This window comes from Mesocricetus auratus, unplaced genomic scaffold (genome assembly GCF_017639785.1).
Source record: "Mesocricetus auratus isolate SY011 unplaced genomic scaffold, BCM_Maur_2.0 Super-Scaffold_100676, whole genome shotgun sequence".
Taxonomy (NCBI): Eukaryota; Metazoa; Chordata; class Mammalia; order Rodentia; family Cricetidae; genus Mesocricetus; species Mesocricetus auratus.
In genome coordinates, this window is record NW_024429266.1 from 774,577 (window position 1) to 801,019 (window position 26,443).

Below are 26,443 nucleotides of genomic sequence, written 5' to 3' on the forward strand. Positions count from 1 at the left end.
TTCTGATGCTTCCCTTTTGCAGCCTTCTGTACAAGCTGAAGTCCAGTTTAGCCCCATCTGCTGGATTGCAGGAAAGGGTAGAGTGTGGAGCTGTGGTCTTGGTGTCTGGTGCAATCAGTCGTGTTTCCAGTTTGTCATTTACTAGTCTGGTGATCCTTTTGACTTTTGTTAAGAGACTTAATCATGTGAGGTTCAGCTGGGAAATAATCACAGTGATAAATTCCCCGCAGGGCTGTGTGAGGATTTAGGAATTGTGGTCACTGAGTAGATGTTCCCTAGTGTGGTCACTCAAGCTCTAGCCCTAGGTGCTGTTGAAAGTGTACCACAGGTGGAATCTATTTTGTTCACCCCGAAGCTCCTAGTGTGTTGGGGAAAGGCTGTGATTCCTTCTTGTTAGCTGACTGTAGATCATTGGTGGACATCTGGTTCCACAGACCATTTCATCTTGCTAGATGCTGAGTATGGGGTGTGAGATTTCAAGGTGGACTAAGTAGAGGAGATGGGGCTGTTGGGTGCTTCCTTTTTTTTTTTTGTTTTTTGTCGCACTTCTTACCTTTGAGCACGTTCCAAAATGGTAGCAGCTGGCAGTCCCAGATTCACCTGCAGGGAAGAAGCTACCACCAGCACCAGGAAGCTACTACCTGTTATCAGCCTCCACATGGGGGACCCTGCATGAATATTCAGTGTGTGTTTTTACACCATGACAATTTTAGAGACCAGGTGCACCCACACACAGGCAGATGAGAACGGGAGAGGAGAGGGGAGGAGGGAAACCCATCCACAAACAAACCCGATTTCTCAGCTCCTCACAAAACATTTGCCTTTTCCAAGCACACAGACAAATCCCAGCAGAACAGTAGTGTCTGCTGAGAGGGAAGCTGGCATTTGAAGGACTTGCAGTATCAGCTAATTGGTCTCAAACCTAAATCATAAAAAGACCTGTAATTATGCTGCTTGGAATTAACAGGGACGGCTGTGGGTGCGCGGTGTTGGGAGGAGGATGCCAATGGGGGAAGAGTCCGTTTTTTAAGTGAATTTATACTATTATAAGGCCTGTCGAGGGTGAGTAATAAAAATGGCGATGTGGTGTTCAGCCTTGTGTTATCCTGTTTGCTCAGATGCTGTTTACGCCAGCTGTAGCCAGCAGAAAGCACTTTTCAATTTATTTTTATGACTCTTCTCTAAAAGCATTCCATTAAAGGAATATTACCCTCTATGAAGTTTGGAGGCTCCAATGCAGTTTATTTGCTTGTGCTGGGAAAGAATAAACAGTTATCTGTGGTACCCATTATTTCGGTTTTGTCTTTCTCTCCTCCAGTTAAGGGTCAGATGTGGGTTCTGCTGGCTCCTCCTTCAGAGAGCTCCTCTTCCTAATGATATAGGGTTAAATCTGGGCCACATTTTAGTCTAATGTTTAGAACTGCTGATTTTCAACTCTGCAACTTGCTGAGCTCATTTCCCCAACTCACTGGTGAGAGAGCTACCTATAGCCAAACTTCTCACATAGATAGGAGGAATCTTAGCCAGGCAGGGGGAGCTCTCCATAGCTAGGATCTATATCATCTTTTGTGGTTTTCCAAAATCTTTAATTTGGTTATTTTATCAAAGTGTTCTATAAAACCCTTAGGTAAGATGGATGTAGACCACACAATCCAACTGTTGATGGTGTGGTTTTTGAAATCCTGACACCAAGGAATGGTACTCAGCTTTGACACTTCTGTCTGTCACTTTTGGCAAGCTGGTTATGACTTTGGCATTGTAGTTTTCTAACCTAGTAAATGAACACATAATAGTCACATCTCCTAGTGGTTTGTGAGGAGCTAATGAGAGGATGGATATGAAGCACAATGTGTGTCACATAGTAAGCGCTGTCTGTGCACCAGGGATTTTGTTACAAAAGCACTGCTAAGAGCTCAGCAGCCATAAGAGGACACCGAGTGTCTGGCTTTGGCTCTCATTTTTATACTAGCTTGTCACCTCAACTCAGACTCGTCAGTTCTTTAGGGTAATATATCAAGTCATACTTTGTATTCACTGAGAGAGATGGAGGCCGGCTGAAAGCACAAGTCTTAATTCTTATTATGATGGTTTTATGAACACATTGCAAACCAACTTAGTCTCTGTGAGGTCTTTGGTGTCTAACCATATTTTGAAGATCTATCTTGGGACATTGGGAAGTAACTTCCCTATGGCTGTGGTTTATTTTGTTTTGATTTTTTTATATATTTTATTTTACAGTTTAAATTTAGATAAGAAACGAGGTTGCTTCACAAGTCAGTTCCAGGTCCCTCTCCCATTCCCTCCCCTCCTCCCGTGCCCTCCCCCAGCCCCCTCCCCCCAACCCCCTCCCCCCGTTATCCCCTCATTCCCCCAGGGAGGGTGAGGCCCTCCATGGGGGTGTCCATAGTCTGTCATTTCATATAGGGCAGGGCCTAGACCCTTCCCCAAGAGTTCAGGGTGAGAGTGCACCTCACATTGTTCTATGGGAGTCCAAAGTCCGTGTGTATACTCGGGATGGGTACTGATCTGCTGCCCAAGGCTCAATAGATTCCCTAGGCCTCCTCACTGACACCCAGATTCAGGGGGTCTTGATCAGTCCCATGCTGGATTCCCAGACTGATGCCTGGGATTCAAGAGTTAACCTTTGTCTGGTCAGCTGTTTCTAGGGTTAAACCAGCCCAGTCTTAATCCCTTTGATCATCAGTCCTCCCTCTCTGTTACTGGCTTTCTTGAGTTCAGCTCAGTACTTAACCAAGGGGAGTCTGCCTCTTCTTCGATCAGCCACTAAATGAAGTTTCTGTTTCCTAGACTCTCTGGCCATAGGATTGTAGGCTGGCACTCCCCAGATCTATGTCTAAAATCCATATATGAGAGAGTACATGCCATGTTTCTCTTTTTTGTGACTGGGTTACCTCACTCAGGATGGTTTCTTCTAGTGTCATCCATTTGCCTGCGAATCCCATGATTCCATTATTTTTTTCTGCTGAATAGTACTCCATTGTGTAGATGTACCACATTTTCTCTATCCACTCTTCGGGTGAGGGACATCTAGGTTGCTTCCAAGTTCTGGCTATTACAAATAAAGCTGCTATGAACATAGTGGAACAGACATCTTTGTTGTATGAATGGGCATCTTTTGGATATATGCCTAAGAGTGGAGTTGTTGGGTCTTGTGGTAAGCTTATTCCCATTTTTCTGAGGAATCTCCATACTGATTTCCAAAGTGGCTGAACCAGTTGGCACTCCCACCAGCAATGGAGGAGTGTCCCCCTTTCACCACATCCTCTCCAGCATAAATTGTCATTGGTGTTTTTGATTTTAGCCATTCTGACAGGAGTGAGATGGTATCTCAGAGTTGTTTTGATTTGCATTTCCCGGATGGCTAAGGATGTTGAGCACTTTCTCAAGTGCCTCTCAGCCATTTTAGACTCCTCTATTGAAAACTCTCTATTTAGTTCTGCAGCCCACTTTTTAATAGGGTCCTTTGGTGTTTTGGAGACTTGCTTCTTGAGTTCTTTGTAAATTTTGGAGATCAACCCTCTGTCAGATGTGAGATTAGTGAATATTTTTTCCCATTCTGTGGGCTGCCTTTTTGTCTTGCTGACTGTGTCCTTTGCCTTACAGAAGCTTCTCAGTTTCAGTAGGTCCCATTTATTAATTGTTGATCTCACTGTCTGTGCTACTGGTGTTATGTTCAGGAAGCTGTCTCCTATACCAATTCGTTCAAGGGTACCACCCACTTTCTCTTCTAAGAGGTTCAGTGTGGCTAGATTTATGTTGAGGTCTTTGATCCATTTGGACTTAAGTTTTGTGCATGGCGATAAACATGGATCGATCCGCATTCTTCTACATGCCAGTCTCCAATTATGCCAGCACCATTTGTTGAAGATGCTTTCTTTATTCCATTGTATATTTTTAGCTTCTTTGTCAAAGATCAGATGTTCGTACGTGTGTGGGTTAATACCCGGGTTTTCAATTCGATTCCATTGGTCTACCTGTCTATTTTTGTGCCAATACCAAGCTGTTTTCAGGACTATAGCTCTGTAATAGAGCTTGAGGTCAGGGATGGTGATGCCTCCGGACGTTGCCTTGTTGAACAGGGTTGTTTTCGCTATCCTGGGTCTTTTGTTTTTCCATACAAAATTGATTATTGTTCTTTCAAGGTCTGTGAAGAATTGTGCTGGGATTTTAATGGGGATTGCATTGAATCTGTAGATTGCTTTTGGCAGGATTGCCATTTTTACTACATTGATCCTACCTATCCAAGAGCATGGGAGATCTTTCCATTTCCTGAGGGCTTCTTTAATTTCTTTCTTTAAAGATTCAAAGTTCTTATGATACAGGTCTTTCACTTGTTTGGTTAGCGTTACCCCAAGGTATTTTATGTTGTTTGTGGCAACTGTAAAGGGTGATGTTTCTCTGATTTCTCTTTCAGCCCTTTTATCATCTGTACATAGTAGGGCTACTGATTTTCTTGAGTTGATCTTGTAGCCTGCCACTTTGCTGAAGGTGTTAATCAGCTGTAAGAGTTCCCTGGTAGAGTTCTTTGGGTCATTGATGTAAACTATCATATCGTCTGCAAACAGTGAAAGTTTGACCTCTTCCTTCCCAATTTGTATCCCCTTGATCCCCCTTTGTTGTCATATGGCAATAGCTAGAACTTCAAGTACCATGTTGAAAAGGTATGGAGAGAGTGGACAGCCTTGTTTTGTTCCTGATTTTAGAGGAATTGCGTTGAGTTTCTGTCCATTTAGTTTGATGTTGGCTGTTAGTTTACTGTATATAGCTTTAATTATGTTTAAGTATGTCCCTGTTATCCCAGATCTCTCCAAGACCTTTATCATGAAGGGGTGTTGGATTTTGTCAAAGGCTTTTTCAGCATCTAGTGAGATGATCATGTGATTTTTGTTTTTCAGCTTGTTTATATGGTGGATTACGTTGATGGATTTTCGTATGTTGAACCATCCCTGCATCCCTGGGATGAAACCTACCTGATCGTGGTGAATGATTGTTTTGATGTGTTCTTGGATCCGATTTGCCAGTATTTTATTGAGTATTTTTGCATCAATGTTCACGAGGGATATTGGTCTGAAGTTCTCTTTCTTACTTGTATCTTTGTGTGGCTTGGGGATCAAGGTTATTGAAGCCTCATAGAAAGAGTTTGGCAAAGACCCTTCTGCTACTATTGTGTGGAACACTTTGAGAAGAATTGGTATAAGCTGTTCTTTGAATTTGTGGTAGAATTCTGCACTGAGGCCATCTGGACCTGGACTTTTTTTGGTTGGGAGACTTTTGATGACAGCTTCTATTTCCATAGGGGTTATAGGTCTATTTAAGTTGCTTATCTGTTCTTGATTTAGTTTTGGCAAATGATAGCTGTCCAGGAAGTCATCCATTTCCTTTAAATTTTCGAATTTTGTGGAGTACAGGTTTTCAAAGTATGACCTAATGATTCTCTGGATTTCCTCAGAGTCTGTTGTTATGTCCCCCTTTTCATTTCTGATTTTGTTAATTTGCGTGTTCACTCTCTGCTGTTTGGTAAGTTTGGACAAAGGTTTGTCTATCTTGTTGATTTTCTCAAAGAACCAACTCTTCGTTGCATTGATTCTTTGTATTGTTTTCCTGGTTTCTACTTTATTGATTTCAGCCCTCAATTTGATTATTTCCTGGCGTCTACTCCTCCTGGGGGAGTTTGCTTTTTTGTGTTCTAGAGCTTTCTGCTATGATGTTAATTCTCTGGTATAACTGTTCTCCTGTTTTTTCATGTGAGCACTTAGTGCTATGAACTTCCCCCGTAGCACTGCTTTCAAAGTGTCCCATAGGTTTGGGTATGTTGTGTCTTCATTCTCATTGAATTCGAGGAAGTCTTTAATTTCTTTTTTTATTTCCTCTTTGACCCAGGGATGGTGCAGTTGAGCATTATTCAATTTCCATGAGTTTGTAGGTTTTCTGCAATTTGTGTTGTTGTTGAATTCTAATTTTAAAGCATGGTGGTCTGATAAGATGCATGGAGTTATTCCAATTTTTTTGTAGCTGCTGAGGTTTGATATGTTGCCAAGTATGTGGTCGATTTTTGAGAAGGTTCCATGTGGTGGTGAGAAGAAGGTATATTCTTTTTATGTGGATGAAATGTTCTATAGATATCTGTTAATCCCAGTTGGGTCATTACTTCTATTAGACCCTTTGCTTCTTTGTTGAGTTTCTGTCTGGTATTCCTGTCTAGTGGTGAGAGTGGTGTGTTGAAATCTCCCACTATAACTATGTGGGGCTTTAGATGAGATTTAAGTTCTAATAATGTTTCTTTAACGAATGTGGATGCCTTTGTATTTGGGGCATAGATGTTCAGGATAGACACTTCATCTTGGTGGGTTTCACATGTGATGAGTATGTAATGACCTCCTTCATCTCTTTTGATTGATTTTATTGTAAAGTCTAGTTTGTTAGATATTAGGATTGCTACCCCTGCTTGTTTCTTGGGTCCATTTGATTGAAAAATTTTTCCCAACCTTTAACTCTTAGGTAATGTCTGTCTTTGAGGGCGAGGTGTGTTTCTTGTATGCAGCAGAAGGAAGGGTTCTGTCTTCGAATCCATTCTGCTAGTCTGTGTCTTTTTATGGGTGAGTTAAGGCCATTAATATTGAGGGATATTAATGACCATTGATTGCTCATCCTTCGATTTGCGATGGTTGTTGGTGGTGGAGTTATGTGTGGAGTCTCTAGAATCTGGCAGTGTCATATTTGTTTTTCTGTTGCTGACTGTGTTTTTGTATTGTCTCTTTCCCATCTCTTCTTCTAGTGGGTGCAGAAAGAGCCCCTTACTGGTCTGGGGACCAGAGTTCCCTTTTGGTGGGTGCTAGCAAGTCCAATAATCTGGTAGTTCTTCTATTCCTTGTCCAAATGCTGGTCCCGTGGGTGGAGAAGAAGAACAGGAATCTGGGGCGCTTAGCCTCCTACCTGGTCCCCTGGACCCTATGCTGGGTCCTGTTGTACCTGATCCGGAACAGCTACTCCCCTGGTCTCCCTGCCTCCTCTGGTTTCCTGGTCTCGTTGGTGGGAGAGAAGATCTGGAGTCTGGGGTGCTTGGCTCCCGCCGGGATTGGGAGCTCTGTGCAGTTCCCAGGTGATCTGCAGGCACTGGAACGCAGGCTGGGAAGCCGGCCTGTTTACCTGATGCTGCCGGAGGAACAGCTGCTTCCCTGGACTCCCAGCCTCCTCTGATTTCCTGGTCTCGTTGGTGGGCGAGGTAACTTCCCTATGGCTGTGGTTTATTTTGTTTTGATTTTTTAAAAAGCAATAGAAACACTGAGAGGGAAGATATCCTAGAGCCCCAAAGAATTTTATTTATGCAAGAATTTCTGAATTGGTGATTAGTGTCAAGTCATAACCTGTGTCATAGTCTTGATGGTAGAGTGTCTCACAGGCTTATCTCACAAGCTCATTTCTCCTAGTTCTAAATGAGAGAATGCCTTCATTACAAGCCATATGAATTATTTCTTCCTATTTCATTTGCTAAATGCTTAGCCTTCATGTAGAAAGTTCAATTCTTTCCATATGACAGCTGTCCAGACACCTGAAGACAGCAATTCTTAGTATGTTTTCACATGTGGCCAACTTCCCACAAACACCTCTTATGAGCCAAAATGACTCATCATCGATTTTGCTGTTTCCATGGAAGGAAGGGTTGCAGTCTTGTCAGCGGCGTACTTCAAAAAATCCAACACCTGATGCTGAATACAGACTTCTGTTTGTTGTAGGGCCACTTGATTGAGATGTTATTCTTCAGTGTGACTGAGAGTCTTATTTTTGTGACTACAAAATAATTTGGAACAAGCCACTGGTGCTTTGGGATAATGTTCCTCTTCTCCTTAGACACTGGCCTGACACAACCGCACAGAGTGTAAGCTCCAAGGTGACCTGCCCCTGAGAAGTTTGAAGTCATTGAGAAAGAAGAAAAGGAAAATCAGGTGCTGAATTTATGGCTGTGTGATGGGGGAAGTCCTTCTGTGTATATATTTGTCTTATTGGTTGATAAATAAAGCACTGTTGGCCAATAGAGAAGTAAGATAGGTGGGACTAGGAGTCAGGGAGGAGTCTGGGAAATGTAGTCAAGAGTTGAGAGTCACCATGTGATCCCAGGAGGAGAGGACACATGAGGCTGGCGTCCTCAGTAAGATAAGACCTTACAGAAATATATATATTAATAGTTATGAGTTAATAATTAAGACAGAACTAGCCAATGAGAAGCCCTGAACATTGGCCGACAGCATTGTAACTAATAGAATCTCTGTGTGTTATTTGGGGTTGATGTGGCTCTGGGACCAGACTGGCAGGAAGAATGCTCATTACAACTGTGTATTTGTGGGGCCCATGCACACTCTTGTTTTCCTATGTAAGCACTGCTGTTAGCCACTTCACATTTGTAACTCTATGGTTTAGTATTGTTCACCTTTCCAACACTCCTCTCCATAGAGGCAGTACAGAAGCTTGAGACTGCAACCATTGTATTACCCACCATAGCTATAGAATGCCCTAGGGATGTAGAGTAAATAATGAGAAACAGAAAATTCAGAGAAATATAGCTGAGAGATCAGACAGTAATTTTTGTGGCCAATGTAAGGGGTTCCTGTGTTCTGATCCAAATGGAAGCTTCAGATTAATCTTTGCCCCAACAATGTTAGAAAAGGATGGAATAACTTGTTCTTCTATTTCTTCATGTCTTGGGGTGTGGTGGTGGGGGCAGTGGCGGCAGTGTGTGTGTGTGTGTGTGTGTGTGTGTGTGTGTGTGTGTGTGTATGTATGTGTGTGTTTATAGCCCATCTGGAAGTCACTGTCTTTACTTCATTCCTCTCTTTGAAACCTGGCTCTCATTCATTGCCAATGTTAGAAACAAGCCTAGACAACTGGGAGAGGTGGCTGGAGAGTCTTCTCTTCTGATTGTAAAGATGGCAAATCTCTCTCAATGTTTTGGTTAGCAAATACAATTAAGTGGACTGGAGAGAGTTCTCTCCAAAGAAAATTGGCTGGATTGAGATGTGAGTATCCTAGAAGCTGAAACAATAAAAAAATCCATCCTTTCATCCCCCAGGGAAATGGTGCTGGGGAAGAGTTTGTGTTGATGCTCTGAGTTTGGGACAGAATGTGTGCGATTCTTACCCAATCAATAGAAATCGCTACAATGAAAGATTGAAGCTGCCAGGACTTGTTACATGTCTATGATAAAAAATGTTTGTGAGAATTGTCTCTACTAAGCACCACCCCCTGCCTCAGCCCCACTTGAGTGTTTGCATAGCCCTGCTTCATGTTATCCTTTGGCTCAAGCTGAGAAGGTTTGAGAATCTCTAGTCTGGATACAGCACCCCACAGGAAACACCCTGCTGTGTGTTTTGGGTTCACAAGGTAAAGAGGAGGCTGTGGAGGATGACATCTTTCCTTGTTTTTCTTTTACCCTGGCTCTGAGGCCATCCTTCACATAATACTTTTGGAAAACAAGACTGCATACCTCATGAGACACCTAACGTCAAGGCTGGACATCTTGCTTAGCATGCAACTCTGTTCTTAAATTTAGTCTTCTTATTTAAGTCTTCTTAATCTCAATTATGTGATTCCCTTCTTTGTGCTGCTTTATTAGGATCATGGCTGGTTGTGCCACATATTAAAGGTGACATCTCTCTTGTTTGTTGTTCTTTGTTCCTTAGTTTATTTTGAGACAAGGTCTCACTCTGTAGCCAAGGGTGGCCTGAGATTCACTATGTAACTCAATGCTGATCCTGAGCTCATGGCAATCCTGCAAGAGCTTCCTGAATGCCGGGGTGACAGGCATACAAGAGTTACCCAACTTATTTCTGCAGTAGATGCTCCATTTATACTTCAACTAGCAGCATACATGGGGCCCACTAGCTGCTTTTCCTTGTCAATGTGTATTGTGTATGTGTGTGTATGTGCATGTGTGTGTGCATGTTCATGCATGTGTGTGCATACAAGTGTGTGTTTGTGTGCATGTGTATGTATGTGTGTGACACAGCAGACAATATATTCTTTGATTGGTGGAAATTCGCAAAATCTTATTGCACATCCCTCTGTATCTTTTTTTTTTAAACAAATGTGTCCTTTCTTGAAAAAGTAAACTTTTATTGTTTTAGGTTCATGAAAAAGCTTCCTAACTTGCATCTCCAGATTTGCAGCTCCACCATGTCCTGGCTCTTTGTGGGAGAAAGTCTGGGTAACACAGAGCTGGCCTTCAGGCTCAAGGACTATGGAGATAATAGTTTTAGTTGGTTATAGCTCCACCCTATTCTCAAGTTATCCTTACACTCCTTTTTTAAATAATAAAACTAACGTGTCGAGAAAGTTTGACGGGACAAATAAGTGGAAGGAAAAGAGGCCAAGAGAAGGCACGAGAATCAGAGACCTGTAAGCACCAGTGCTTACTTTCCCAGCGAGGGTCTTCTGATACGGTCAGTGGGAATGAACGAATCAGGCTACACTGGAGGCGTCTCAGCAACACCGAGGCTGAGACAAGTTCGTTTTAAGCAATCAGGCTTTTTATCAAAACATAAAAAAATGGCGGTAGCCAATATAAAATAACATTTGCAAGCTAGGCAGGGTATGCAAGATTCATGTCTAATGCTACTTGCTCAGCCAAGTTCTCCATGCTTTGCTGGCTTCTTAGGAACACGAGATGTTTAGTGGTCTGGTTGCTTCACTGCCTGACGGAATGCCTCAGTTTCTTGGGAACCAAAAGGCATACAAAGCTCCCAGGTGCCTTAGGCTCAAACCTTTAAATATATATATGATGCATGCCTCTCAAGGCAACCAGATTAGGCCAACTGCGTAATTTCCCGCAGAGGCCCACCCGTTTACACATTCAGGAATCCCATAAAACACTAAACTGGAAGCTATGATGTGTATGCAAAGGACCTTGTGCACACCTGAGCGGGTCCTATGCTAGCCTCTTCAGTCTCTGTGCATTCCTACGAGCTTGGATCATGTTGATTTACTGGACTTTCTTTTTCTGTTGTGTTTCATCCCCTTTGGCTCAATGAGTTCTGTAGGTGTTGTTTGTTTTAGCAATGGGGCCTTGCTATCAGTTTGTGGAGAGCAACCTGTAAGTCTTGGGGATCCATGGGACCTGTCTGGCCAACAACTCAATTAGATGACTCCACTCCCCCCCCCCCCCCATAGTGTACTGGAAGCTTTATTTAGTGGCGTGGCACTCTGTCTCCTCCATTAGCGATTTCATTTAGATTGCATTCATATGTGTATGTATATTTAGGAAGCTTCTACTTTATTAGGTTTACATACTAACCCTTAAACAGCCCTTAATTTTAGCTGTTTCTGCTAGTATTCCCTCCCTTGTCCCCTCTCCACTTGATCCTCCCATTTTATCCTCCCCCCCTCATCCATAACTAGTTATTCTACTTTCTGTTCCTAATGAGTTCTATCTATAAATCCAATAGGACCTTACTCTATACCTAACGTCTTTGGCTCTATAGATTGTAGCATGGTTATTATTCTGGCTAGTCTTATGACAGCTTGACAAAAAAGCCAGTGTTATCTGAAAGGAGGGAGCATCAATTGACAAATATACCTTCATAAGATCCAGCTATGAGGGATTTTATTAATTAGCAACTGCCTGGGGAGGTCCCAGCCCAGTGTGTATGGTGACATTCCTGGGCTGGTGGTCTGAGTTCCACAAGAAAGCAGACTGAGCAAGCTATAGGGAGCAAGGTAGTAAGTAGCACCCCCCATGGCTTCTGCATCAACTCTTACCTCTGGGTTCCTACCCTGGTTGAGTTCCTGTCCTGACTTCCTTTATGATGGACAGTGATATGGAGTAGTAAGTCTAATGAACCCTTTCCTCTACAGTTTGCTTTTGGTCATGGTATTTCATCACAGCAATAGAAACCCTAAGACAGTTATCATTGACTTAATGGCTAATATCTACATAAAAGTGAATGCATACCATATTTGTCTATCTGTGTATGAGATACCTCACTCCAGATGATTTTTCCTAGTCTCCATCCATTTACCTGCAAATTTCATGATTCAATTTTTTTTAAACAGCTGAGTTAAAAAATTCCCCATTGTGTAAATATATAAATTTTTAAAATCCAAATTTGTTTTCAGTTTCTGGCTATTATGAATAGAGCAGCAATGGACATGATTGAGCAAATGTCTCTGTGGTAGGATGAAGAGTCTTTGGGGAATATTCCCAAGAGCTGGATTTTGGGACAGATTGATTCCCACCTTCGTGATGAACAACCATAGATTGGTTTCCATAGTGGCAATACAAGTTTGCATTCCCACCAGCAATGGGTAAGTGTTCCCCTTGTTCCACACCCTCATCAGCATGAGCTGTCTCTTGTTTTATTGATCTTAGCCATTCTGACAGGTATAAAATGGAATCTCAAAATGGTTTTGATTTGCGTTTCCCTGATGGCTAAGGATGTTGGACATTTCCTTAAGTGTTTTTCAGCCATTCGAGTTTACTCTTTTGAAAATTCTGTTTAGACTGTTACCCCATTTTTTAAATTATATCCCTCCACCCTTATCTTGTGATATTCTCCCCCATTCTGTCTGAAACTGAATTTTAATTCTGTCACATCACAAAATAACTCTGGAATTTAGGCCATAGTTTAAACTAAGCCTTGGGTGCTTGGTTATAATAGAACCAGAAAGCTTGAAGCCCAGAGTTCTGCAAATGTTAATTCAGATAGGTACTGTAGGTATGTGATGGACATGTAGTGGTATTTAGTAAATGGTTGGCATTACTGCTGACTTGCCTTTATGTTTGTCTGCTTTTTAAAATGGTAATAGCGGGGCTGCTCTATGTAACTTAGGTTATACACTTACTAAGCCTTCTTTTATTTTGCTCTTAACCCCACACCAAAGGTTTTTGGCAATCACTTCAAACGTGATTCGTTGTTTCCATGTGTGTGTGTGTGTGTGTGTGTGTGTGTGTGTGTATGTGTGCGTGTGTGTGTTTTAAAAATTTATTCTTATTTTATGTGTATGGGTGTTTTGCCTTCCTATATATCTATGTACCACATGAATGTCTGGTGCTTGTGGAGGCCAGAAGACATCAGATTGTCTGAGACTGAGTTACAGCTAGTTGTGAACTACCACATATGTGCTGGGAATCAAATTGAAGTCCTCTGGAAGAGTATCCAAGGCTCTTAGCTCTTAACTGATGAGCCATATCTCCAGCCCAAAATATCTTCCTTCCTTCCCTCCTTCCTTCTCTTCTTCTTTCTCTTCTTTCTCTTTCTTTTATCCCTTTTTTCTTTCTTTGACAAAGGCATTGTTAATCCAGCTAGCCTCAAATTTGAAGTCATTATGTTGCTAAGGATGAACTTGAATTCTTTTGGTTTTGCTTTTGAGAAAGGGTTTCACTAGGTATCCCTGGCTGACTTGGAATTTGCTACATAGACCAAAATCGTCTCAAACTCACAGAGATCCATTTGTGCCTCCTGAATGCTGAGATTAAAGTGCAACTATGCCTACTTCATTTCTTGTGTTCTTATGACATCATAAAAGATTATTACATTAGGAAAAGTCTGCTGTGTTTCAAGGCCTTAATTCCAGTGTCTCTTGCTCTGACTTTATCTTACTTTTTACCAGGGCTCATTTTCCTAAAATGGTGTTTTCTGTAATTACTCATATTTGCAAAAACCTTCAGTGACTTTTTCTGAACTTTATTGGCTGTAAGTACTATACATATTCTACCTGTTCAAAAGCAAAGACTTTTAGTGAATTGCCCACTCATATGAAAGGAGTCTTGCTTTTCTACTTCTCAGAGATATCATTAACTGAATTCCTTGTGTGCCATTTGAGGGGCTCAGTCCTTATCTGGGCCTTGAGGATCCATTTTATTATGTGATTGACTTCTTTCTGTTTGTCCTATAATTCCTGAGCTTCAAGCCTAGGTCATTGCTCACTGAAACTGGAGTTTTTCCATCTGAATTCTAGCTCACTTATTGTCCCTCATCTTGTGGGTCACAGGATTCCCAGACCACTGTCAAGTGTCCTCACTTTGTGAACAAGAGAAAGTAGTTTCCAAACCCCATCTGGAGCCCATTTCATTTCCAAACAGGTCTAAAATTTTTTATTTTAATAAGACAAAATCAAGGTAAGTAAAGTAGCTCTAGAAAAATATGACATCCAATCCTGGCTTCACTCTCTACTAACTGATCCTGGGCAAGCCAACCTATCTGTAAAATAAAGGCAGGGCACATCTCCCCTAGAGTTGTTAGAATGTAAGAGATAAAAATGATACTGAGAATAAGAGATGTTTAAGTAAATGACAGTGGTGCTGACATTACTGTTTTAAAGATTCTTCCTAGGCCATTGCTTCTAAATGAGTAAGGAAAACAGCAATGTCTAGCAAGGAAAATGGCATCAACTTTGTTATGAAGAAATAATGCCCTGTCCTCAACTTCCCTTCTTTGTGCTTGCTTCGATTTTATGCCAACACCAACCCTAGACAGGGAGCCCCCTGCCACAGTCAGGTAGCCTGGACATTTAACCTGTCCTCCCTCTCAGGAGCTTTTTGGCCTTGTTTTCCACCATCTTCCCAGCAGCACCTTGCTTATTTTAATACTAAATATGGGAAACAGCACAGCTTCTGTCACAGTGAGCTCTATACAGTTTTCCACATTGCACAATTCATACTTCAGGTAAATTGATTGGAAGTTGGTAACTTCAGGCACTGAAAAAAGTAAAAAGCTTCTTGATGTGAAAAAAAAAACACCTGGAGTGTTCAAAGACTTCATAGTAGCTTAAGGCAGCACACTGTGCCCTGGAGCACTATGCACAGTCCCTGGTCACCTGAAGTCACATCCTAAGCAGCTCCAGCTAATCCTCATTCTCTTCTGTCAGCTCTGCCCAGCCTCAGTGTTTGCAGGTGCTGTCTGGTATTTGCATCATCCCCTGCTGTTGAATGTGTGTGCGTGGTTTTGTTAAAAAATGTTTTCGTTCATAGGTCTTCAAGTTGCTACAAATCCAGTGGGAGCAGAATGATCCTTTACCTCGGAGGATCTGTTGTAATGCCAGGGACATGGACTCCATTCCGAACAAATGGAGTGCACACTGTTTATGTGCTCTTCTAAATATCGAAGGTATGATGAAAAATAGCATCTACAAGTTTACATTTTAGTATATACAAGTTAAATCACTCCTAAGTTTACAGTTGAAGATGAGGACGTTAGAGGGGTACTGAACTTACAACATTGTCAGCTAGAAAAAATTAAGATCCAACCACCCTTAAGGTGTCCTAGATGCCACTCAACAGAAGAATGAATGGAGAAAATGTGGTACATTTACACAATAGAGTACCACTTAGCAGAAAAAAAAAACCAAAACAATGGAATCTTGAAATTCACAGGCAAATGGATGGACCTAGAAGAAACCATCCTGAGGGAGGTAACCCAGTCACAAAAAGATAAACATGGTATGTACTCACTCATATATGGACTTTAGATACAGAGTAAAGGATTACCAGCCTACAATCCACACCACCAGAGAATCTAGGAAACAAGGAGGACCCTAAGAGAGACATACAAGGTCCCCTGGAGAAGGGGAAAGGGACAAGATCTCCTGAGCACATTGGGAGCATGGGGGGAAGGGAGAGGGACTTAGGAGAAAGAGAAGGGGAGAAGAGAAAAGGAGAGGAGGACCTGAAGGAACAAGAAGGGTGAGTCAGGGGAACAATAGAGGAGAGCAAGAAAAGAGACACCATAATAAAGGGAGCCATTGTAGGTTTAAAGAGAAATCTGGCACTAGGAAAATGTCCAGAGATTTACAAGGAGGACACCAACTAACAATATAACCAATAGTGAAGAAGCTACCTTAAATGCCCTTCCCTGATAATGAGATTGATGACTACCTTATATGCCATCCTAGAGCCTTCATCCAGTAGCTGATGGAAGCAGAAGCAGACACCCACAGTTAAACACTGAACTGAACTTCTAGAATCCAGTTGCAGAGAGGGAGGAGTGATGAGTAAAGGGGTCAAGACCAAGCTGATGAAACCCACAGAAACAGCTGACCTGAACAAGGGGGAGTTTATAGACCCCAGATTGATAGCTGAGAAACCAGCATAGGACCTACCCAGACACCCCTGGTAGTGGGTATCAATTAGGAGGCCTGGGCAATCTATGGGGCCTCTGGCAGTGGATCAGTATTTATTCCTAGTATACGAATGGACTTTGGGAGCCCATTCCACATAGAGGGATACTGTCTCAGCCTAGACACTCAGGGAAGCCTAGGCCCTGTTCCAAATGATGTAACAGACTTTAAAGATCCCCCAGGGAAGGCCTCACCCTCTCTGGGAAGCAGACAGGTGATGGGATAGGGGGCTAATGGGGGGCAGGGGAGCAAGAGGGAACTGGGATTGACATGTAAAACAAGTTTGTTTCTAATTTAAATTTAAAAATCTGAAAAAAAGGTGTCCTAAGCCTTTACTTTGGTATATCCAAAGTCTACAGCTTGATGCCTTTTGGGACTCTGATATTCTGTTATCATATTTGAAAAGGTTTTCTCAGCTTCATCATATTTCACCACTCATAAAATATATGTGAAAATCAATGGCATTAGATCACTGTATCCTAAGTCTTAAGTGCTTTTCTTGTCTCTCCAATGATGTAGTGAATCAGAAAATAATTAAAAATCACTTAGATTGCAACCTCCCTTTTCCTCCTCCCAACCCCATTTCCCACAGCCTTGAAAGGAGCACCGTGATTTGTGTCTCTCCCTCTGTCCTATTTCTTAAGACAATGCAGGGCTGTCTTCACAGGTGAGAGCTTTACAAGGATGAGAATACCTAGCCTCACCTGTACCTCGATGAACACATAGTGGCTGTGACTGAGAAACTCCCACCCCTGAGTGGCTGTTTATTTTTTCCTAACAGCAGCAACATCTATAGAAGCTGCTGGTGACATCTGTTCAGCAGATCTGTGGGTTGGGTGCAAAACCATCTGCCTTTTGGTGCTCAGGGCAAGCTCCCAACATAGATGCTCTTATCCTGATGTGTATCAGTGGGCCATGGCTCAGCAGAAGTTGGGGGACTTTGCTAAGGTCACTCTTTCCAGGAAAGAGTAGACAAAATTGCATCGCTCTATTCATGTCCTTCCACCTCCTGCCTTTTCCACTAAGATTGATTGAAGAAATGGAGACAAAGGGAATTTAAGGAAGGCAGTATAGTTTTTTATTCAATTTCAGTAGCTATGTTGTTTTCATTTTTATGTAATTAGAAGGGATTTGCTATGCTATCTAATCCCTGTTCTGCATAAACGGAGTGACAGTATCAATTAAAATATCTTCATCTGAGCTTGGGATGAAGCTCAGTGAGAGAAAAACGTATCTAACATATACAAGACCCAGTATCCAACTGAAAGAGAAAGAAAGAGAGGGAGGGAGGGGAGGGAGGGAGGAAGGGAAGACAGCTGGAGGACCTTCCATATTTGGTTAGTGGCAAGGGGCTGAAGGTCCAGTAATCTCTGAACTGCTCAGACCCATACTGAGGGCCTAGTATGTGGATTACAGGTCATTTCTACACTTAGCCAGCATACTAAATTATTTCTGGCTTTGGCCACAAGGGGCAGAGCTTCTTAACCACACAAATCACAATGAAATCAGCTGGTTTAAAAATATTGATGTCTAGGCCCCACCCCCCAGAGCTGCTAATTTGATTGCAGAGGGGTGGGTTGGCATTCAGAGTTTTTATGTTTTTGTTTTAAATCTTCCCATGTGATATCAAGGTTGAGAGGAAGCCTTATGAATTTGCTACTGGATGTGGCTCACGGATCTGTAGAACGACCATTTCTTCTGTGCTCCCAGGAAATCCAGGATATGCTGGATCCTAGGTGGTACGCAGGACCCACTCATTCTGAGCCTACAAGTTGGCAGACTCTGAATATGAGGAGCACTACTGTTGGTGACACACCAAGAAGTCTTGGTCTTTGAACACACCATTACATTCGTCTTAAGTTTGCAATTTCTTGTTCAGAGACTTTGCTAGTGGGTGGGCAGTTCTCAAATCCAAGATTCAACTTTCTTCAGAGGGAGTCCTTTGAATCATTCATTATTAGTTGTGGATGACCCAGAAACACTGAAGGATTTTTAAATTATTTATTTATTTATCAGGTTCCGTCTGTCTGAAGTTGGATGTGAGGCAGTCATCTGAGATTAGAGGTGCAGCTTGAGCTTGGCGATCATGTGCTTGCCTAGCATGTGCAAGGTCCTTAGTTTGGTTCTTAAAACTGGAAAAACTGTCATGCATGTATCTCGTGTGCAAAAAATCATCTTTGGGTTCAGATGGCAACTGTGATAGAAGCTGTGGTATTTTTTCCAAAACAAAAATCAGAAGGACAGAACCGTTTAGGGATTGATGATAATGACAGTTGGGCCATGGGCTTGACCATTGAAATGCCCAGCAGAGAAAGAGATCAGAGGCACCTACCCCCTGAGGCCAGTCAGAAAAGGGTTGTGGATGACAAATGGGAGCTGGTGTTGCAGAGAGCTGCTGCCTCAGCCCATCCTGGAGCTCCCAGTGTAATAAATCCTGTGGGGGACACCAATACATTTCCAATAGCAGGGAGAAGTCACTCTCTAATGTGGGTCTGATAATGTCACTGAGCTCAGTCTTCTTCTTAAATTTAAATGATTAGCAATGTCCAGGCTTCCTCCTGGTTGATGCATCGCTTACTCTGGTAATCAGGAAATCTATTCCACTTGCCTACTTAGATTGATGATGTCACATTGCACTGGAACTGGCTTTCCCTCCCCATAATGGGGGAAAGCCTGTTTGAATGCATTGGCCTTAAGCATTCTGGCCTCTACTTACTCCATGAATGTGATTAATATCTTGGTCTCTGTGGGTATATCTCAGAGTTGCTTGCTGCATCTGGCATCTCAGGGAGGGATATGTTTAGAGAGAATTGAGATGTTACTAGTGGAGTCTGTGTTGGGCACTTTTATTCATTCCCCGACTTCTTGACTTAGAAAATATTTTTTCAAGAAAGGAAAAAATATGAGTTTTGCTTGGGCTGTATCACATGAAGGGAAAACAGATTTACTGTATAGGCTAGCCACCTGTATATGCCTGCTGTGTTATGTGAGGGAAGCCCTAACTTGTGGGGTTAATCTCTTTATGTGCTGAGTAGTGCCTAGTGATGAGCAAGGCAGCTGTTTATCACTTTATTGTTCATAATTATTATTGTAGACCATTCCCTCCCTCTCTCTCTCTCTCTCTCTCTCTCTCTCTCTCTCTCTCTCTCTCTCTCTCTCTCTCTCTCTTACGAGACATGGTTTCTCTGTATTGTTTTGGAGGCTATCGGTCCAGCCCGGCCTCAAACTCACAGAGATCCGCCTGCCTCTGCCTCCCGGGTGCTGGGATTAAAGGCATGCGCCACCACCGCCCGGCCACACTCTCTTTTCCTAAGCAGATACCTATTCAATTGGAAGCACTAATGGTAAGGTTCTGTTTTGTCCCTTCTCCTACTCCATTGGGGTTACATTCCTCTTTCTCTCACATGATCCAAGAAAAGCCAAAGAATGGAAAAGCAACCTTTCTTCAAGAAAATTCTTGGGGTGATTTTCTAGGAAATCTCAGTAGTTGCTATAAGAAACAATGGTCTTCAAGTTCCGTAAGTTCTGGAGGTCCAGATGAGAGGGAAAAAATGATATCCAATGTCAAGAAGTACTTCAGCTACCTTGGTGTGGCAGGCAGGATGACAGCTCCAGAATGCGACTCCCCAAACAAGCAGAATTAACTGCTACTTCTCGCTTACATGCTAGAGTTGGGTACTATGCTCGGATGTTCAGGACTCAGAGCCAAGAGCCCAAAACCACCTTACAGGAGAAACCTCTGCAACACAATTACAGTACTCTGGTAAGTAGCCATGCATGCATGTATGTTTAGGATTCAGAAAAAAAATCCTTCCAGAAGGTTCTGTATGTGGTGAACGATGGTGTGCAGCAAAGGAATGAGAAGCACTCTGTGTTTACCTGAAGGAATTGTTCTTTAGACATGTCACCAGAGAAACAAGGAAATGACTGAATCTCTTAGTCAAGCCCATGCTCAGCTCCAGTGTGGGTGGAATTGTTTCATGGCTCTACTTGCCAACTCCTCCAACACACGCTTTCAGAGAGGCCTGTGAAAGTATCAACACAGGGCTGCAACAGAGCTCTCAACCATTGGAGTCTACCTCTTCCCAAGGACCCCAACACCAAATCTCTTGTATTTCCCCATTTTCTAATCCTGCATTAGCTTGTGAGAAATAATTTTAAAGCCTGTAGCAGCTTGGAATCTTTCAAGGCCATGGATAAAGATTTTTTTGTCACTGTCTAAAAACAGGCTACTCTTCAGCCTCTTCTTGCCCTACAAACCTGGCTAGCTTCAGAATTTTAAAACTTGTTTTGCTTACAAACTGGACATAGCCAGTTGCAAATGCCAGTGCTCTCTCTGGCTTTGCTGCTCATGACCCCTTCCTGGGTTGGGGGAAGGCTTTGCTGTTGGGGAACAACTGATCACCTTTTCAAGAGAGACAGAGCATCAATTCTGAGTTTGGGAGCAGGAAAATGCTCTGAGCCAAGGCAACCCCACTGAGATTGCACAGGGCAGATTGAGGTGAGCCTGTGTCATGCAATAATGGAAACCACTGAAAAATACATGGAGGAGAGAAACATAGATTCCCAGGCTGGGGGAAGATTGAAGGGTTAGAACCCAGGAAAAAATATCATTTTAGAGGGGAAGAGTTTCCTTGCCTCCATGAATAAATCATTGACCAGACATTCCCCCCTTTTTCTTGTTTCCTTTATTTTGAAGTCTGCAAATTGTCTCTGATTTGGAAGGAAGTTGGAAGCACCCTGGCAGGGCTGCCTGCAGACAAATGAGGCTGCTGTGTTAACTTTTCATGAAGATGTTTATTAGGCTTGCACATGGCTCTCTCTAATGTTTCCTTGTGGCAGTTCATTTTTTTTCCCCATGTAAAGACTGAACCAGTCAGATGTGGCCATTCTTACTTGGAACACTCAATTTCTTTTTCCTTTTTGGTGGGGCGGGTGAGGGAGGCTGACTCACTCTTAACCAAGGAGATAAGTGTCTTCCAGATTTTATTTTTCTTGTGTTCTGGAAAGGCGTGTAGAGTGGACCCGCTTTAGGACAACCCCTTTGTTTCTCAGTCATACTAGGGTCCACATTAGTATCTCAGCAACCAAATGGCTGTCATTCTCTGCCATCTCTGTCAGGACTGGCCCAGAGGGTCAGCAGAGAGAGCCAGCCTTCTATCTCATTCCCCCTCAAAATGGCACAGTTTGTCCTCAGAAACAGAATTATGTCTTTGGGAGATTTTCTACCTTGAAACATCGTTTTAGTCAACAAATGTTTATGATACATTTTTAATATGGTGTTAAAAATATTTATCTCCCTCTGTCTTTGTATTTCTGGCTTATTATTAAATATTTATGGGGATTACTGGCTGCATATTTTCTGAGCTGCTGTAATGCTGTTTGTCGTGTTCACTAACAGATCACCATATTTCTCTTTCTTGAGGACCCTCACAGCAGCACATGTTACCGTTCCCTTTGAACTTCCCAGGAAAATGATCACTTCTGGACTCAAGATGCAAAGGCAGTTTTAACTGCCAGTTTCTAGTGTCAGGCTCACAGGCTGCCCCCGAAGCCCCTCAGTCATCCACAGGTTTTATTCACAGTCCTGTTTTTCTGAACCTGCTGCTGTTGGTCGAATGTCAAATGTCTCTCACAGGCTCATGTGTTTGAACACTTGGCTTCCCCAGCTGGTGGTGCTGTTTGGAGAACTTGTGGAACTTTTAGGAAATAGAGCCTTGCTAAAGCGGGTCAGCGGGGGTGGGCCTTGAGGTTTTATAGCCAGGCCTGACTTCCTGTTCCCTTTCTACTTCCTGTGGCTGCAGTATGACGACCAACAGCCTATTGTTTCTGCTCACAGGCCTTCCCTGCCACAACGGAATGTGTCCCCTCCACTGTGAGCCCATATAAATCCTTCCTCCCTTAAATTTCTTCTCTTTAGGTATTTTGTCATAGCAACAAGAAAAGTAACTAATATAACTGCCACAAGCAAATACAACTACTTTTTAAAATTCAAATTTGTATATTTCAGTGTTCTTGGACTGAGTCACACCCACTAGATCCTTGCTAATGAAACTTTGTGTTCAGTTGTAGCCAACAAGGAACACTAAATAAATAAATAAATGGATTTTAAGTGCTTTCCATGTATTAATTCCATTTTCACAGAGCTACAGTTTAATGTGATGAAAGTCTACCTCCAAATTCATGAAGCTGTGTGCTGCTCTATGGACCAGTGAACTGGGAATAGGATGGGTTTGCTTTCTGACTGTAGAGAGCTTGTTGAGATATAGGGCTGGGTGCGGATTACAATCAGGCTGTTGGGTGTGGATGAACAGGTCCATACTCTGTAACTTGAGAGGTTTAACAAACCTTCGCTCTGAATGGTGCCCCCGGAGTTCTGTGGTACAATTCACAGCCACTGTAACTCCAGTCAGAGGAGGGCTTCTTCCAAGAATAAATGTCAGTATAACCTAGTCAGTCTTTCAGCTGGAACTTTCCCTCTGACTTCCAGAATTAGCACCTAAAAAAAAATTGAGAGGCTGTGGCCATGCCTATCCTATACATGTTATACATGTTGTTGTTGAACACATATAAGTAAAAACAACAATAATAAATACTAGTAAAATCCTGAAAATTCCATCCACCAATAAATGCAGGAGACCCTTGTGTGGCAGTTCTGGTAACACGTTGTCCTCAGAGTGAAGCAGCCTGCACCAGAGCTGAGGCTCTGTTTCACTAGTGACCCTGTCTGTCTCTGATCTCACTGTTGCGTGCTCACTTTTGCTTGTCTGTCTATGACTCCTTTTTACTTAATCCTAACAGTCTGACCATTCTAGCTGGAAACAGATTACTCTCAAGACTGGGCAGCATTTATAGTCTTTCTTTGAACAATTGTCTTGGCTTTGTGGAATAATTTGCATCTACATAACCATGATGAAAGTTCTGGCCCAGATCTGCTGCTACTGCTAGTCCAGCTTAGCTGCTGCATCTCAGCAAGGGTGCTGGTTCTCCTCTGGCTCAAAGGCCTTTATTATACAGGTTCTAATATGGGTAGGGTGATGTTTTAGTCTCTACAATGAGAGTTAGAGGGGCCCCCACACCAGTAGAGTGTTGCTCTGAGCATTAAAACAACAATGTAGTGCCTTCTGCTTTAGTAAGTTTATCTTTATTTCTCCTCTTCAGAGAATGAGACATCCTTGTCCCAGATACCCGCCCGTGCCAGCTTCCCAGGGCTCCTCATTCCCTCTTCTGGGCTCATTAAATTAAGTTTCTGTTGATAACCTTTGACCAGAACCATCTTCCAAAAGGCTCTAATGCATGTTAATAAGCCAGACTTGAAAGGCACAGAGATCTCCAGACCTATGGTCCCTTTCATGCCTCAGCAGCTTCCATGGCAAAAAGGATGACATGACTTTTATCAGGGATTTGGCTACATTCATATCTCACGACATAATTTTTTTTTCTTAAAGCACATTTTCAAAGAGGTCTCTTTATCACAATATCTTTAGTCTTCCTCAACAGCTCATATGGATATTTCTCAGAAGTAGTATAATCAAAGTCAGAAAGTCATTTGTACATTTATATATATATATATATATATCATCAGGGGCTTATAGTTAGGAGAATTGAGTCTCTAAAAGCAGTTGCTGCTACAAAGCCCAGCTTTGAATCAGCTCTGACCTTTTTGTTCGAAGCTCTTCCTGTTTCAGGAGACATCACATAGCTGTTTAGATAATGGAACGTAGCAAAGTCCAGTGTTCTCTTAGTTAGAGGGGTGGTGTTGGGGTAAAGAGGATCCAAGCGAGGAGGAGTGACTCTGCTGGAGGTGCTGGCCCGTATTGTGGAATGACACCATACTGGTGCCATGAGGCTCTGTTGGCCGGATAGGCTTCAATTCCAAGGATGGCTGGAACACAGTGACCACAGGTGTGTGAAATGTGCTCTGGGGAGGGAAGGGGACAGCGCTAAGGTTCACTAGACTTGCTGTTTGCTTTGAAATGGGGCAGAGTACCTGGTGGATTCTCTGTGTATTCTTAGAAGCCCTACTGCCAAGAACCCTATAGGACGGATTGCTTTCCTCTGCCATGAGTGCAAACAGCAAACTGTTTTCAGCAAACTGTTCCACGAGTTCTTACTGTCTACCCAATGCCAGGGTCTGCGCTATTACGCTCATCATCTCACACCATGCCTTACACCTGGTGAGGGAGCTTTGCCCGCCTTACACGTTTGTATAGACCTCATTCAACAGAGACTGGTATTTGAATGAACAATTCAGAGATGTTCCTGTTCTGAGCCAGCTTTGAAGTCAGACCCGAATCTTGTAAGCAGGTCTTTACTGGCCAGATTTTCTTTCTTCAGATCATGTGGACCACCTGGGAACTAGGCGGGTGTCCTCTCAGCATGAGAAGTATTTGCCATTTATTGGTGGAATTTTTCATGAGCAGCCACTGCCACTGCAAAACTGTCTGGAACATCCCTATGAATGTGGTATCTCTAGTAGCCAGAAGCCCAGGATGAGCTTGCAAAGGGTATAGAGCAGCCTTGCTGATAGCAGACCAGAGAAAAACACTATGGTTACCAGAAGCATAATGGGTTTACAGAAGGCATGTTGCTGTGGTTGTTAGAGTTGGTGCTTGGGCCATGGAGGCCTAATAAGCCAGGCTATGCCATTTGCCCCCAGTAAACTAATTGAAAAGACAAAATACAAATGAAAAATAGAAACAGGAGATTTATTCAATGTGGTCATATTGCAAAGAGGGACAAAGAAGTCCAATGAAATCCATCTTCACGGCCATGAGATGGGGTTTAAGATTAAATAGAAGGCAAGAAATATCCGTAACTAAACTCTTTTGGTCAAGGTGTAGTCATGTCCATCATTGCCTAGCTTGAATCTTTCCTTTAATTTTGTCTGACAAATTGTCAGACCACATGACATCTCATTCTGGGAGACAAGTTCTCTCTCTGGCTGGCACCAGGTTTCAACCTTTTCCTTCCCTCAATATAGATCTCCTGGAGGAAATTCTGATTTCTGGGGTCCATCGTGTACATAGTCAAAGGGTGTCTCTTTAGAGTATTTTTATTCCATCCAGTACAGGATTGGCACTAGCACAAAATATAGTTCCTTTAGCCACTTCCATAAAGTACTTCAGAGAGACAAAGTCAGTCATGCTTCTCCCCTCTCTGTGTGTCTGCCTGGCCGTTTCCATCTCTCTGGTTTCATTGGTTATTCTTAGATTGTTGCATTAAACCATTCTACTTACTGCATTCCAGGCTTGTCTTTATCACTGTCCTGTTTATGTGATGAAACACTATGACCAAAAACAAGCTGGAAAGGACGGGGTTTATTTGGCTTACACTTTGACATTGTAGTCCATCATGGAAGGAAGTCAGGACGGGAACTCAAACAGGGCAGGAACCTGTAAGGTGCTTCTTACTGGCTTGTTCCCCGTGGTTTCTTCATTCTGCTTTCTTGTAGAGCCCAGGACTACCAGATCAAGTATGACACCACCCAAAATGGGTTGGATCCTCCCCCATCAATCACTAATTAAGAAAAAGTCCTACAGCCTTATCTCATGGAGGCATTTTTCTCAGCTGAGGTTCCCTCCTTTCAGATAACTCTAGCTTGTGTCAAGTTGACGTAAAAGTAGCCAGCACAAGGTTCAACTGTTTACCCATTTATTTTATTTAATTCTCTTACAACATCAGAGAAAGTATATCACCTATATTTCACAGAGCAGAAATAGTAATGACGTAAAGCGGCAATGGAACTCAGAGTCATGACTGCTGATGGTGAAGGCCTTGCTTGGCTACCCTGTCACTCAGTGACTGGAATCCTGCTGGAAAGAGGCCATGCCCAGGCCAAACACACAGGGCTCACCACCTTTCATCCTTCTAATACCAGAGGCCCTCACACTTTGCTGCCGGTCACAATCAATTGGATGGAGGATGCTTCACAAAGTCCCAGTGCTCATATCTAGAGTCACACTGGTTAAATGTCTGGGAGTGAGAGCAAGAAATGAGCACAGTTGTCTTTAAAAACCCTGGTGACTTCAGCGAACATGCTTTTGAGATCTACACCCCAGGCATCAATCAGCTCAGAGCCCTGTAGCACTGGGCACACATCTTTCAAGGAGCCAGCTATCAAGGGGGTAAAAATCAGGCAGGGCCTGAGAGCCATCTGTCCACTAGAGTTCAGGACTTTGAATTCTTCATCAGTTCCCAAGCAGACTGCCTGCCAACTCAGCACACTCAGCTGGAGTGTGTCAGGCAGAGCCCAGGGGTGTGAGCAACAGCTGTCTGCCAAACAGAACTCCCCAACTTTGTATGGTAGAGCATGTTT